Source organism: Triticum urartu, chromosome 3A, assembly GCF_056163025.1.
Source record: "Triticum urartu cultivar PI428250 chromosome 3A, HENAU_Tu73, whole genome shotgun sequence".
In the NCBI taxonomy this organism is placed as follows: domain Eukaryota; kingdom Viridiplantae; phylum Streptophyta; class Magnoliopsida; order Poales; family Poaceae; genus Triticum; species Triticum urartu.
Window position 1 is genome coordinate 529516588 of NC_141875.1, and position 13806 is coordinate 529530393.

The window sequence follows — 13806 nt, forward strand, 5'->3', positions numbered from 1 at the left end:
TTGGTTCTCAAAAATTGAGGGAAATACTTACGCTACTTTGCTGCATCATCCCTTCCTCCTCGGGGAAAACCAACGCAGTGCTCAAGAGGTAGCAGCTGCTGCCCACGGTGCCCCTGCTGTTGGTGCTGAACGGAGGCGTGGCGACTTTGCTGCCCCCCGTGAGGGTGGGCTGCACAGAGGAGAAGCTCGCGGGCGAGGCCATGACCCCCACGGGTTTGCTGCTGATCACCGGCGACGAGTGGCACATGATGGTGATGCCATCTTCCTTGAAGATCTCTCCAAGCATGGTGACGAAGATGAAGGCATGGGGGACTATGAACCCTACTCCCCGCCTCGCCATGGTGTTGTTTTTGGTCGCAATGGTCATCATTATGACCTTCGTGATCAGGATGACCATGACAACCAAGCAAGAGTGAAGCTACATGTGCCATCATTCATGGGAAAAGAGGATCCAGATGCATATATTGAGTGGGAAGAAAAGTGTGATCAAATCCTTCGCATCCTTAGTTTTTCTAAAGCCAAGAGAGTTGATCTTGCTGTTATGGAGTTCTATAGTTATGCTCTTACATGGTGGAATCAACTGCGAGACGATCGGTTGATGTCAGGCACTAATCATATCCGCAGCTGGACTTTGATGAAGCAAGTCATGAGGTGTCGTTTTGTTCCATCGTACTATGAGAGGCAATTGTACAAGCAGTTGCAGGGGCTCACTCAAGGTTCCCGCATTGTTGAGGAGTACTATAAAGAGATGGAGGTGCTGCTAATTCAGACAAGAATCCACGAAAGTGATGAGGCGAAGATGGCAAGATTTTTACATGGGCTGAATGATGAGATATCATATTTTGTGGAGATGTTTCCTTATGATACATTGCAAGATGTGGTACATCAAGCTATAAGAGTTGAGAAGAAGACTATGCGTAATGGTCATACTCGTGCTTTCCAAGGCCGCACCACCACACGCTCATGGCAGCGAGCACAACCGCCATATGGTTCTCAGTTTGAGGGTGCACCACCTAGACGCCCACATGCCTCGACGGCTTCCTCACCTATTATTCGCAATAAATATAAGAGGTCATCAACTATAGCAGGAGTATCCTCTGCTCCACCTCTAGAAAAGAGTTCTACATGCAGCAACAACATTCAATGCCACAAGTGCAAAGGAATAGGTCATATTTCTTCATAATGTCCAAGCAAAAGAACTATGATCATCAATGAACGAGGTGAATGGGAGTCTGAAAGTGACCCTGAAGGTGGCAATAATGAAGTGGAAGAGGAGCAAGGTTGGGAAGTAGGAGGAACTATTTTATCTCATGAGGAACTTGATGGAGAAGCTTTGGTTGTATGTCGTTCACTTAATGCCCAGGTTGTGGAGGAGGAAAAGGGGCAACGGCATAATCTTTTCCACACCCGTTGCCTTATCAACTCAAAGATATGTCGAGTGATTGTTGATAGTGGCAGTTGCAACAATATTGCAAGCACAGAGATGGTCGAGAAGCTTCAATTGCAAACAAAACGCCACCCACACCCATACCGCATGCGATGGCTGAATGATTGTGGCGCAATTAAGATGATTAGCAGCGTGTAAATACCAATTTTAGTAGGGAAATATCAGGATATTGTTGAGTGTGATGTGGTGCCGATGCATGCTTGTCACTTGCTTCTTGGGCGACCGTGGTTGCATGACTGTGATGTGCAAATCAGTGGGCGTGTGAATGGCTTATGTTTTGTCCATAGAGGAGAAAAGTTCACTTGGCTACCCATGACACCCGAGGAAGTCTATCTTGATGAGATGAAAATAAAAGGAAAGAAAAAGGGAGAGAGTGATCATACACAATGAGTGAGCCACCAACATAGCGAGGGAGTGTTTCCACAGCCAAAAGCTCCACAGCCAAATATGACCAAACCCCAGGAAAAACAGGGATTAGTTATGATGGTGAGGAAAAGGGATATGCGGGCATTGAGAGAACCTAATACTCCATTCTTTGTACTCATGTACAATGAAACTTTGTTGGGCTGCTAACGACTTACCCTCAACTCTTCCTAGTGTTGTCTTTGATCTTTTGCATGAGTATGAGGATGTGTTTCCCAAGGAGGTACCACATGGTTTGCCACCGAAGCGGGGCATTGAGCACCAAATCAACTTGGTTCCGGGCGCCCCACTACCAAACCGACCATCGTACCGAGCAAACCCCGAGGAGACGAAGGAAATTCAGAGGAAAGTCGAAGATCTTCTTAACAAAGGGTATGTAAGGGAAAGTCTTTTTCCTTGTGCTGTTCCCATTCTTTTAGTTCCCAAGAAAGACGGTACCATGCGCATGTGCACTCATTGTAGATCCATTAACTAACCGTGAGATATCGACACCCTATTCCTAGGCTCGATGACATGCTTGATGAACTTTGTGGCTCCACCATATTTTCCAAAATTGATTTGCGAAGTGGTTACCACCAAATAAGAATGAAAGAGGGTGATGAATGGAAAACTGCATTTAAGAAAAAATTTGGCTTGTATGAATGGTTGGTTATGCCTTTTGGATTAACAAATGCACCTAGTACTTTCATGAGATTGATGAATCATGTGCTTAGATCCTTCATTGGCAAGCTTGTAGTAGTTTACTTTGATGACATATTGATTTATAGCAAAACTTTGGAGGATCATGTTGGACATATAAAATGTGTGCTTGCTGTCCTACAAGAGGAAAGGTTGTATGCTAACATGGAAAAGTGCACATTTTGCACACACAAAGTTGTGTTTCTTTGCTTTGTTGTTTCAGCAAAAGGTGTGGAGGTCGATGAAGAGAAGATCAAGGCTATTCGTGAGTGGATGCCTCCAAAAAATGTGAGCCAAGTACGTAGCTTCCTTGGACTTGCAGGTTTCTAGCGCCGGTTTGTGAATGATTTTAGCACCATTGCTGCACCCATGAATGAGTTAATGAAGAAAGACACTCCACTCCAATGGGGTGATGCCCAAGACAAGTCCTTCCAATAACTGAAGATGAGATTGACATCAGCCCCATTGCTTTCACTTCCTAATTTTGGTAAGACATTTGAGATTGAATGTGATGCAAGTGGTATTGGCATTGGTGGAGTTCTAATGCAAGAAGGTAAACCCACTGCCTACTTTAGTGAGAAGCTTAATGGTCCATGTCGGTGTCAAAACCGGCGGATCTCGGGTAGGGGGTCCCGAACTGTGCGTCTAGGCCGGATGGTAACAGGAGGCAAGGGACACGAAGTTTTACCCAGGTCCGGGCCCTCTTGATGGAGGTAAAACCCTACGTCCTGCTTGATTAATATTGATGATATGGGTAGTACAAGAGTAGATCTACCACGAGATCGGAGAGGCTAAACCCTAGAAGCTAGCCTATGGTATGATTGTTGTTCTGTATCTTGTCCTACGAACTAAAACCCTCCAGTTTATATAGACATCGGAGAGGGCTAGGGTTACACAAAGTCAGTTACAATGGTAGGAGATCTACATATCCGTATCGCCAAGCTTTCCTTCCATGCCAAGGAAAGTCCCTTCTGGACACGGGACGAAGTCTTCAATCTTGTATCTTCATAGTCCAGGAGTCTGGCCATCCGGACATCCCCTAATCCAGGACTCCCTCAGTAGCCCCTGAACCAGGCTTCAATGACGACGAGTCCGGCGCGCAGATTGTCTTTGACATTGCAAGGTGGGTTCCTCCTCCAAGTACTTCATAGAAGATTTTGAACAGAAAGATAGTGTCCGGCTCTGCAAAATAAGTTTCCACATATGGCCATAGAGAGAATAATATTTACACAAATCTAATCTACTGACGTATTCCGTAGTGCGACATCGCACCACGGCCAAGCCTTTATTCGAATCGTTTTATTATCCCACCTCAGCGCATCATGCGAGGCAGTTTCCTTGGCACGTCTTGTTAAAGTAGGGATTGTGTCCCCTTATTCCGGGATTCTCATCAATACGGGCGTGGGTAACCCAACCGCTTCTAGGACTCCTAGACTATAGGCAAGTCCAAACGGCCACGGAGAGGACGCTTGATATTCACCCTCTTTATAAAGGGACAAGGCTTTTATTTTTTCCCTCCCGTGCTCAATCGAATCCTTCCCCCACCTCAAGCTCAAACACCCAAAGTTTAGGTCAGGTGCTCCGAACCTTCAATCATGTCCGGATCTAGCCTTCAAGGCCGATGGGTGCCTTCCTCCGTCACAGAAGAAGACATCAAAAAGTTGAGGGAGGCTAGATATCTGACTGCCGAGGTTGTGCATCGGCTGCCTGCCCGAGGGCAGGCCGTCCCCTCCCCCAAACCCAATGAGAGCGCCGTGTTCGTCTCCCACTTCCTCCGAGGTCTAGGCCTTGCTCTGGATCCTTTCGTCAGGGGTTTGATGTTTTATTACGGGCTAGACTTCCATGATCTAGCTCCGGACTCCTTTCTTCATATCATGACATTTATTGTCGTGTGTGAGGCCTTCCTTCGGGTTACCCCTCACTTTGGCTTGTGGCTCAAGACCTTTGAAGTAAAGCCGAAGATGATCGAGGGGCAACATGTAGCGTGTGGAGGTGCCTCAATATGCAAGATGACGGGAGCTCCATGGCCCAAAGGTTCCATTCCAGAGGTGTCTGAATTGTGGCAACAGGAGTGGTTCTACATCACGGCTCCTAGAAGTGCCAAGTGGGCGGCCACCCCTATTTTCCGCTCGGGCCCTCCACCACAACTGATGTCATGGATCAGCAGAGGTCTGAGCTAGGGTCCAGCCAAGGACGTGCCTATACTACAAAGCCGCATTCGAGATCTCTTTAATGGAGATTTTAGTTTGGTTGTGGTAATACAAGTTATGCTGGTTCGTCAAGTCCAGCCTTGCAAACACCAGCCCCTTCACTTGTGGGAGTTCAATCCCGAGGGACCGCGTGTCATTCAAAATTTCCTCGGCCTGACGCACGAGGAGATGTACAAGTCATTCTTCGGACCTCAGGTAGAGTGTCCGGAAATCACCGAGGACGTGGGCATGAGCAGTAACCGCGCCGCCGAACAGGTAAGGAATCTTCCAGCCGAACATACTATCTCTCATTTGTTACAAAGTTATTTCTGAGAGTTCACTTTTTGACCAGGACTGGCTAACAAAGGCGAAGTTGATTCGGTGTTCGGCCCCCCTCCCTGAGGGTTTGGACAATCCGGTATTGGAAAAGATGCTCCAGGTCACACCCTACCCGGAGCCCTTGAAGGAAGATACTGGGGAGGATAATACAGGCGGACGCGGGCCCCCAATGCTGCCCGTTCTAACCGAGGGAGCGAGCGTCTCCATGAAGGAAGACGACCGAAGCAGGAAAAGGACTGTGCCCGGGGATTCGGAAGCCGAAGCTCCCAAACGGGAGAAGAAGTCTCCCACAGAGGGTCCTACCTTGAGGGGTGCCTTTGCCGCACAAAGTCCGCGAGTGGATCAATTCTCCAGCGAGTCGTAAGCGACCCGAAATACTTTAATAGTACAAGTATGCCATCTTTTTCTTCTAAGAAAATAACCACCGCATATATCTTTGCAGTTCGGGCCTTAGCCCCTCTCAAATGAGCTCGTCTTCGGGGGATCTTCTTCCAGAGATGATGGAGAGCGAACGCCTCCTCCGGACTCCTCCGCTCCGGAAGCGGGCGACCCCGAAGTGTCTTCGCGGAGGGCCTCTCCGAGTCTGGTGAGGCCAGATGATAATCCCATTGACCCCCGAAGCTCCCAGTGTCCGGCTCCCAAAGAGAGCGGATAAAAGAGTCCGGCACCGTCTGGTGTGTGATCGGATGTTCTGAGGGAGTTGGTGGGGCGAGCGGCCATCTCAGATGAACACCGTGTGCTGATGAATACGGTGATGGAGAGAATCTTGTCCACCGAAAGCGGATTGCATGAAGCTTTTATGAGTCTACTGACAGGCTTTGAGGTACGTAAAATAATGTATGATAGTCCTGCACATGCTAGGTGTGCCCTGTGTAGATAGTAGCCCCTGAGACTTTGGTTGTCGTCGAAAACGGCGATGAACAGAGGATCATATTCCCAGGTAATAACCATACTGCCTCTATGTGCAGGTGATGGAAGCTCCGGTGGCTAGCCGGACTAGCGAGTTTGCCCATTTAAAACTGCAGTTGGATGCGGCAGACGCCGACATCGAGCTTGTTAACAAAAGGCTTGACGAGGCACAGGGTAAGTGTCATTATCTGGTAAACGCCACATAGTAAGAGCAGCATGATGCCAGTATCTTTAATATGTTGTGACTGCAGATGGAGCTGCCACTGTTGAAGCCTTGCGGGCAGAACTTGCCCGAGCCAAGGAACAAGCGAGGTTTAGTAATGCGACTGCTTTGAAGGCGGCCGAAGAGTTGAAAACCGAGAAGGCCGCGCATGGCGAGAGCCGAGATAATATGGCCAAGATGTCCATAGAATTAAAATCCGCCGCCGACCGTTGCCGGGTTCTTGAAAAGGAAAACCTAGCGAAGGCATCGGACCTTGAGAAGGCTGCTGCAACGAGAAAAGACATCCGCTCTGCTATGAGAGCGAAGAAGGAGGAGCTGCAGGAAGCCGGGGATATTGTAGCTGGGAAATCCTTTATGTTGCGGAGGAAGTTCGGAGATCCACGGTATGCCTCTCTGGATCAGCTGTGGAGTTCGAAGGATGTATATATGGATTTGGCGGCGAGAGCTACCGATGCGGCCAAGTACTTCCAGGGTCAGACGGACCGTGAAGTGGACCAGTTGTTTTGGACACAATTCCATTCTCCCGAGTGTCCACTTTCATTGACTAACCAATTAGCTGAATGGGCCAAACTGAATAGGTTGTCCGGACTCGCCATGAGGTCTGTTGTGGATCAGCTATGGCCGGAAAGGCCAAAACCGAACAGCTATTTCAGCTTGGTGCAGCAGCTCCTTGACGTGGTGCCGCGCATTAATGCGATGAAGAGGTCGGCGTGCATAGAGGGCTCACGGATGGCCTTTGCCCGTGTTAAAGCATACTGGGCGGAGATGGATGCTACCACTGTTGCAGCGCGGGATTCGGCCATAGGTCGAATGGCTGCTGAGCACTACTTTGAAGAAGTTCTTGAGGGTGCTCGTTTGATAGAGACCTAGTGCTCAAAAAATATTACGTTTGAGTGATATGTAATGTCATTGTAAGCGAATGCTTTTATAAATTTTTATAAGGCTATTTGTATACTTTTGCCTGAAAGTAATATGATGCCTCCTGGGCGGCCGTTTATGTATACATGTGTATAACATGAAAGATTGCAGCCGTCGGCTTCAACCCCCACGCATATAATGCGAAGGTGTTCACAAAAAAACACGCTTTCACACTTAACCCAACGTCTTGGTCCTATTAAGGAGGTGATAGCGGAGCGAGTGAGGCAACCGGACTATAATGCTTTAGCACTTTCACTTAGCCATAGGAGTTTGACAGTGGGGCTACTAGATAGCCCCTGGTGGCTCCGCACTCTCCCGATCCCGGGGTGCGTACATGCCTGGCCAGAAAACGGCCCTTCGTTAAGGCGGAGGAATTCTAACATTCCAACAGGTCATCGAGTGGTTGACCAGTCTCACGCTATATCATGACAGTCAATTTTCGGCTTTCTTTACTGAGGTGCTCGTCCGGATGAACCAGGGCACAATCGCAGTAGTTCTCCTGGTGCTACCTTAGCCGGTAAAGAGGAACGTAAGGCACCAAAACACAAGAGCCGGGCAAACCCAACATTTGACCAAAGATAATGATTCGGAGCTGATGCATATAAGGCCGAACTGGCGACGCCGAACACTCCCTAAGGTATTCAGTCTTTGTGGTATAAACCGGGCCTAAATAATGGCCTTTGTAAGAAGCCCCTTGTGTCTAGGTATGTGCATTGTTCTGGCGTGGCCACATGACAAGACGTCAGCATCCTTCTCAACGGTGGATATGTATCAACAAGAGACAGTAAAAAAGGTTTACGTAGGGTCTTAATCTAAAAAGAATCCTTGGAGCGGGTCCCTGCTGCACGTCTGCGCCTGTGTCTCCGTTGTGCCGTATCCTGGACGGGTGTAGCACGATGATCGTCTGTAAAAGAGAGGAATTTAGGTGAAAAAGTTGTCGTGCAAAAAGATAGTTTTTAAAGAAACCATGTATAATTCAAGATGAGAAAAAATTGCCACTTGTCTACGCACGTTGAGCCCCTTGTATTGAAAAATAGGGGTGTGACCACTTATTCGATATAAATAGAGGCGCCGGACTTGATTAGTTGTGTCTGAGGTCTTGACGACCTATTGGATGCTTTCGCTGGTCCGGGCGCCTTTAGTGTGCGGCTGCCAGGGTAGCCGCACTCTCTTCGGTGCGCAGAGATCACTTGATATTTCTGTTCACTGAAATGATGCCACGTGGACCGGGCATCTTGAGTGTGAGGGAGGCGTAGTGTGGTATTGCATTAAAGCGAGCGAAAGCTTCGCGTCCGAGCAGTGCTTGATAGCCACTTTGGAACGGAGCGATGTGGAAGGTTAAATGCTCGCGACGAAAGTTATCGGGGGAGCCGAATATAACTTGTAGTAGGAGGGAGCCCATACAACGAGCCCCTGGGCCTGGTGTTACTCCTTTAAAGGTAGTATTGCTATGGCGAATTTTTGTTGGGTCTAACCCCATCCCGCGGATTGTATCCTGATATATTAGGTTTAGATTGCTGCCACCGTTCATCAAGACTCGTGTGAAGTGATATCCGCCAATTACTGGGTCTAATACCAGGGCAGCCCATCCTGCACGTCGGATACTTGCCGAGTAATCGCGATGGTCAAAAGTGATCGGTTGAGACGACTAGTGGCAGGACTTCACGGTGACAGGAACTTGGGTATATTTTCCTGGGAGTGCCGCATTGTTTTTTCCCTTGATCACGTGTAACACGTTTACTGTTTTGACTTCTGGTGGAAATTTCTTTTGTTCCCCAGTGTCTTGCTTGGGAGACTCGTCCTCGTCTGCACTTGGTGTATCCTCCCCCTTGTGTATGGTGTTGAGCTTGCCGGACTGCTTGAAGACCCAGCGTTCTCTGTGGGTATGATTAGCAGGTTTACCAGGGGTACTATGGATCTGACATACTTGGTCCAGAATTTTGTTGAGGCTGGATAGTTCATCCCTGGTGCCTTTAGAGGGCGGCTTTTGCTGACCTGGCCAAGAGCTTTTGAATCCGGCGTTTACTGCCGTGCCCTTCGTGATGTATTCTTTATTCCGGCATTTGTTATTGCTGTTGCGCCATGATTTCCCGTTTCCATCTCTAACTTCAGATGTACTGGGGTCGCTGGTGCTTCATCTGGCTAGCCAGCTGTCCTCACTCGCGCAAAAGCGGGTCATGAGGCTTGTTAATGCGGCCATCGTTCTTGGCTTATTTTGGCCGAGGTGTCTGGCGAGCCATTCGTCACAGACGCTATGCTTAAAAGCTGCCAAGGCTTCGGCGTCCGGACAGTCGACAATCTGGTTCTTTTTTAGTAAGAAACCTGTTCCAAAGCTTTCGGGCTGACTCACCGGGCTGTTGAGTTATATGACTCAAATCGTCCGCATCCGGGGGTCGGACATAAGTCCCTTGAAAATTTGCCCGAAAGGCGTCTTCGAGCTCTTCCCAACTTCCAATGGAGCTTTCGGGGAGGCCTTTAAGCCAGTGATGAGCTGGCCCTTTGAGCTTGAGGGGTAAGTACTTGATGGCGTGGAGATCATCTCCTCGAGCCATATGGATATGAAGGATGTAGTCCTCAATCCAGACCCCAGGGTCTGTTGTTCCGTCGCATGTCTCTATGTTTACGGGTTTGAATCCTTCTGGAAATTCATGGTCCAGCACCTCATCGGTGAAACATAGGGGGTGTGCAGCACCCCTGTAGCTGGGTGTACCGCGTTGTTCGGATGTTTGTTGTGTTGCATTGTATGCTGGGGCGCGCTTGCGTGGTCTATAGATGGATCTTGTTGCGCCGTCCTTTGGGTGCGAGCCCTCGCATGGGTCGCGTGTTGTATTGTGAGTGGCGTTGTATGCCGCTCTGTGTTGGTAGAGGGGTCGTCTATCCGGCCAGGTGGCTGCTTTGATATTTGGTTGTGGGGGGTCTGAGGCCTCCTCATCGAATTCAGGTAGCAGCTTCCGCTTTGGGTAGCTCTTGGAGGGGCGATTGTCGCTGTACCTCGCTGCTGTGTTGAGTATTTTACTCCATCTGATTTGGAGTGTGTCTTGTGCAGCCTTGAGCCTTTGCTTCTGCTTTTTAAGACTCCTCGCGGTGGCAACAAGCCTTTTACGGGCGTTCTGCTGCTCCAGGTGCCTGTCCGGCGTTATGTCGTCCGGACCATTATCCTTGATAGAATTTGTTTGTTTGGTTTGATTATCCGGATTACCGTTGTCCGGCAGCGGTTCGCCCTGCTCCAGCGCTGGGTCTGTGTGATCGTTATTTCTGTCGAGGCGGGATTCGGGGCGGCGCTTGCGTCGTCGCTTTGACTGCTTCTCGAGGGAACAAGCCTTCGGTGCGTCCTTCCGCTCCTCATCGTCATCTTTTGGTGCGTCCACCATGTATACGTCATATGACGAGGTGGCTTTCCAGGGCCCAACAGGCGCTGGTTCTTCATCGTCTCCTTCATCGGCGTCCATACCGTCGATGTCTTCGGAGTCGAAGTCGAGCATGTCGGTTAAATCGTCGACAATGGCTACAAAGTGGGTGGTGGGTGGGCTTTGAATTTCTTCATCGTCCGTATCCCAACCTTGCTGACCCTAGTCCGGCCGGGGCTCTCCTGATAAAGAGAGAGACTTTAGTGTCTTCAGAATATCGCCGAAAGGCGAGTGCTGAAAGATGTCCGCGGTAGTAAACTCCATGATCGGCGCCCGATCGGATTCAATCGGCAGGGGTGCGGAGGGTTAGGAGTCCGGAGAGGAGTTCGGCTCCTTGGAGTCACGAGTCTCGCGGAGTGCGAGGCTGGTGTTCGGCTCGATCGTCGTTGGAATCGCAGCCCCTGAGGCGGCGTCCAACCACCCATCCTCGATCGGCGCAGTTGGCTCCGAATTAAGGGTCGAAGCCGATGCGGGTGCGGCCTCCAGGGCACTGTTCGGCGGCAGAGCTAGATCACGCTCATCGTGACAGTGCGGCGCGCTTGGCAGTGGCTCAAATCCGTCGAAGATCAAGTCCCCGTGGATGTCAGCCGTGTAGTTTAAACTTCCAAATCTGACCTGACGGCCAGGGGCATAGCTTTCGATCTGCTCGAGATGGCCAAGTGAATTGGCCCGCAGTGCGAAGCCGCCGAAGACGAAGATCTGTCCGGGGAGGAAGGTCTCTCCCTGGACTGCATCGCTATTGATGATCGTAGGAGCCATCAAGCCTAACGGCGACGACACATAGGAACTCTCAATGAAAGCACCAATGTCGGTGTCAAAACCGGCAGATCTCGGGTAGGGGGTCCCGAACTGTGCGTCTAGGCCGGATGGTAACAGGAGGCAAGGGACACGAAGTTTTACCCAGGTTCGGGCCCTCTTGATGGAGGTAAAACCCTACATCCTGCTTGATTAATATTGATGATATGGGTAGTACAAGAGTAGATCTACCAGGAGATCGGAGAGGCTAAACCCTAGAAGCTAGCCTATGGTATGATTGTTGTTCTGTATCTTGTCCTACAGACTAAAACCCTCCGGTTTATATAGACATCAGAGAGGGTTAGGGTTACACAAAGTTGGTTACAATGGTAGGAGATCTACATATCCGTATCGCCAAGCTTGCCTTCCACGCCAAGGAAAGTCCCTTCCGGACACGGGACGAAGTCTTCAATCTTGTATCTTCATAGTCCAGGAGTCCGGCTGAAGGTATAGTCCGGCCATCCGGACACCCCCTAATCCAGGACTCCCTCAGTCCAACTCTTAATTATTCCATCTATGACAAAGAATTGTATGCACTTGTTCGATCTCTAGAAACATGGCAACACTACTTGTGGCCAAAAGAGTTTGTAATACATTCTGACCATGAATCTTTCAAACATCTAAAGGGCCAACTCAAACTCAACCGTAGTCATGCAAAATGGAGTGAGTTCATAGAGTCTTTCCCTTATATTGTCAAGTACAAGAAAGGGAAGGATAACGTTGTTGCCGACGCATTGTATAGGCGTCACATTTTACTTTCCCAACTTGATGTTAAAATCCTTGGTTTAGAAAGCATCAAATAATTGTATGCTAATGACTCATACTTTTCCGAACCATTTTCAAAGTGTAACAAGGGAAAGGGATGGGAGAAGTTTCACTTGCATGATGGATTTCTATTTCGAGCTAACAAATTGTGCATCCCAGATTGTTCTGTTCGTTTGTTGCTCTTGCAGGAGGCTCACGCTGGTGGTCTCATGGGACATTTGGAGCCAACAAAACTAAAATTGTACTCGTTGATCACTTCTTTTGGCCGCGAATGAGACGTGACATGGAACGCTACGTGATGAGATGCGAGATTTGTCAAAAAGCTAAGTCCCGTTTGAATCCTCATGGTTTATATACTCCTTTATCTATTCCGAATACTCCGTGGGAAGATATTTCTATGGACTTTGTTCTTGGTTTACCACGGACTAAGAGGGGGAGTGACTCGGTGTTTGTGGCAGTTGATCGTTTTAGCAAAATGGCACATTTTATCCCATGCCATAAGAGTGATGATGCTTCACACATTGCTGATCTATTTTTCAGGGAAGTTGTGCGGCTACATGGAGTACCACACATGATTGTGTCAGACCATGACACCAAATTTTTGAGCTACTTTTGGAAGACCTTGTGGGGAGAACTTGGCACCAAGCTCCTATTTTCCACGACATGCCACCCACAAACTGATGGACATACTGAAGTTGTCAACCGAACGTTGTCCATGCTGCTACGAGCAGTCCTCAAGAAGAATTTTAAGATGTGGGAAGAGTGCCTACCTCATGTGGAGTTCGCGTATAACAGGGCGGTACATTCAACCACTAAATTTTGCCCATTTGAACTTGTTTATGGCTTCAAACCTATTGCTCCCATTGATCTTTTGCCTTTGCCACTGCAGGAACGAACTAGCCTTGATGCAAGTAAGCATGCTGATTTCGTCAAGAAACTTCATGCCCAGGCAAAGGAGAACATTGAGAAAATGACTGAACAATATGCAAAGTGGGTAAACAAGACCAGGAAGAAGCTGGTGTTCAAGCAAGGTGATTTGGTATGGGTACACCTTCGGAAGGATCGTTTTCCTGAGCAACGTAAGTGCAAGTTGCAACCACGTGGCGATGGACCATTTGAAGTGCTTGAGCGAATCAACGACAATGCTTACAAGATCGATCTTCCAGACGAATATGGTGTTAGCCCAACCTTCAATGTCTCCGATCTTTCCTCATACTTTGGTCCTTTAGAGTCGAGGGCGACTCCTTATCAACAGGGGGAGGATGATGAGGACATCCCAACCATGGGCACCACACCACCAACCATCAACGGTCCAATCACAAGAAGTCACGCAATGCAAATACATGATTAGGTGAACACTAACTTAAGCCTATCATTTGACCTTGAAAACATGGTTGTGCCTTCACCTCCTTTGTTGTTGGTTGAACTCAGGTGTGATATCGAAGAAGGCCAACGACATTTCAGTCCGTGCAAAACAATGTTTTATGACAAGGAAACAAAGTTAGGAATTCATGAAGAATGAGTTGTCTACTGAAGAAACATTGTTCCGATTCTGACGAAACAATGTTTTGCACGACTTTGGATATCCCAACTAGCGAAAGATTTCCAGAACTCGAGTTTTCTGCTGAAGGGAACATTGGTCGACCCCAATGAACAATGTTTGGTCGGGAACTGCCAACCACCTCCAAGGAGAGTTTTCTAGAAGCTACTTCA

At 48.7% G+C, this 13806-nt stretch overlaps 1 pseudogene; it reads left to right on the forward strand.

Moving 5' to 3' along the window:
• The first annotated feature begins 304 nt into the window (after positions 1–304).
• LOC147980371 (uncharacterized) lies at positions 305–13444 on the forward strand (annotated as a pseudogene).
• The last annotated feature ends 362 nt before the right edge of the window (positions 13445–13806 follow it).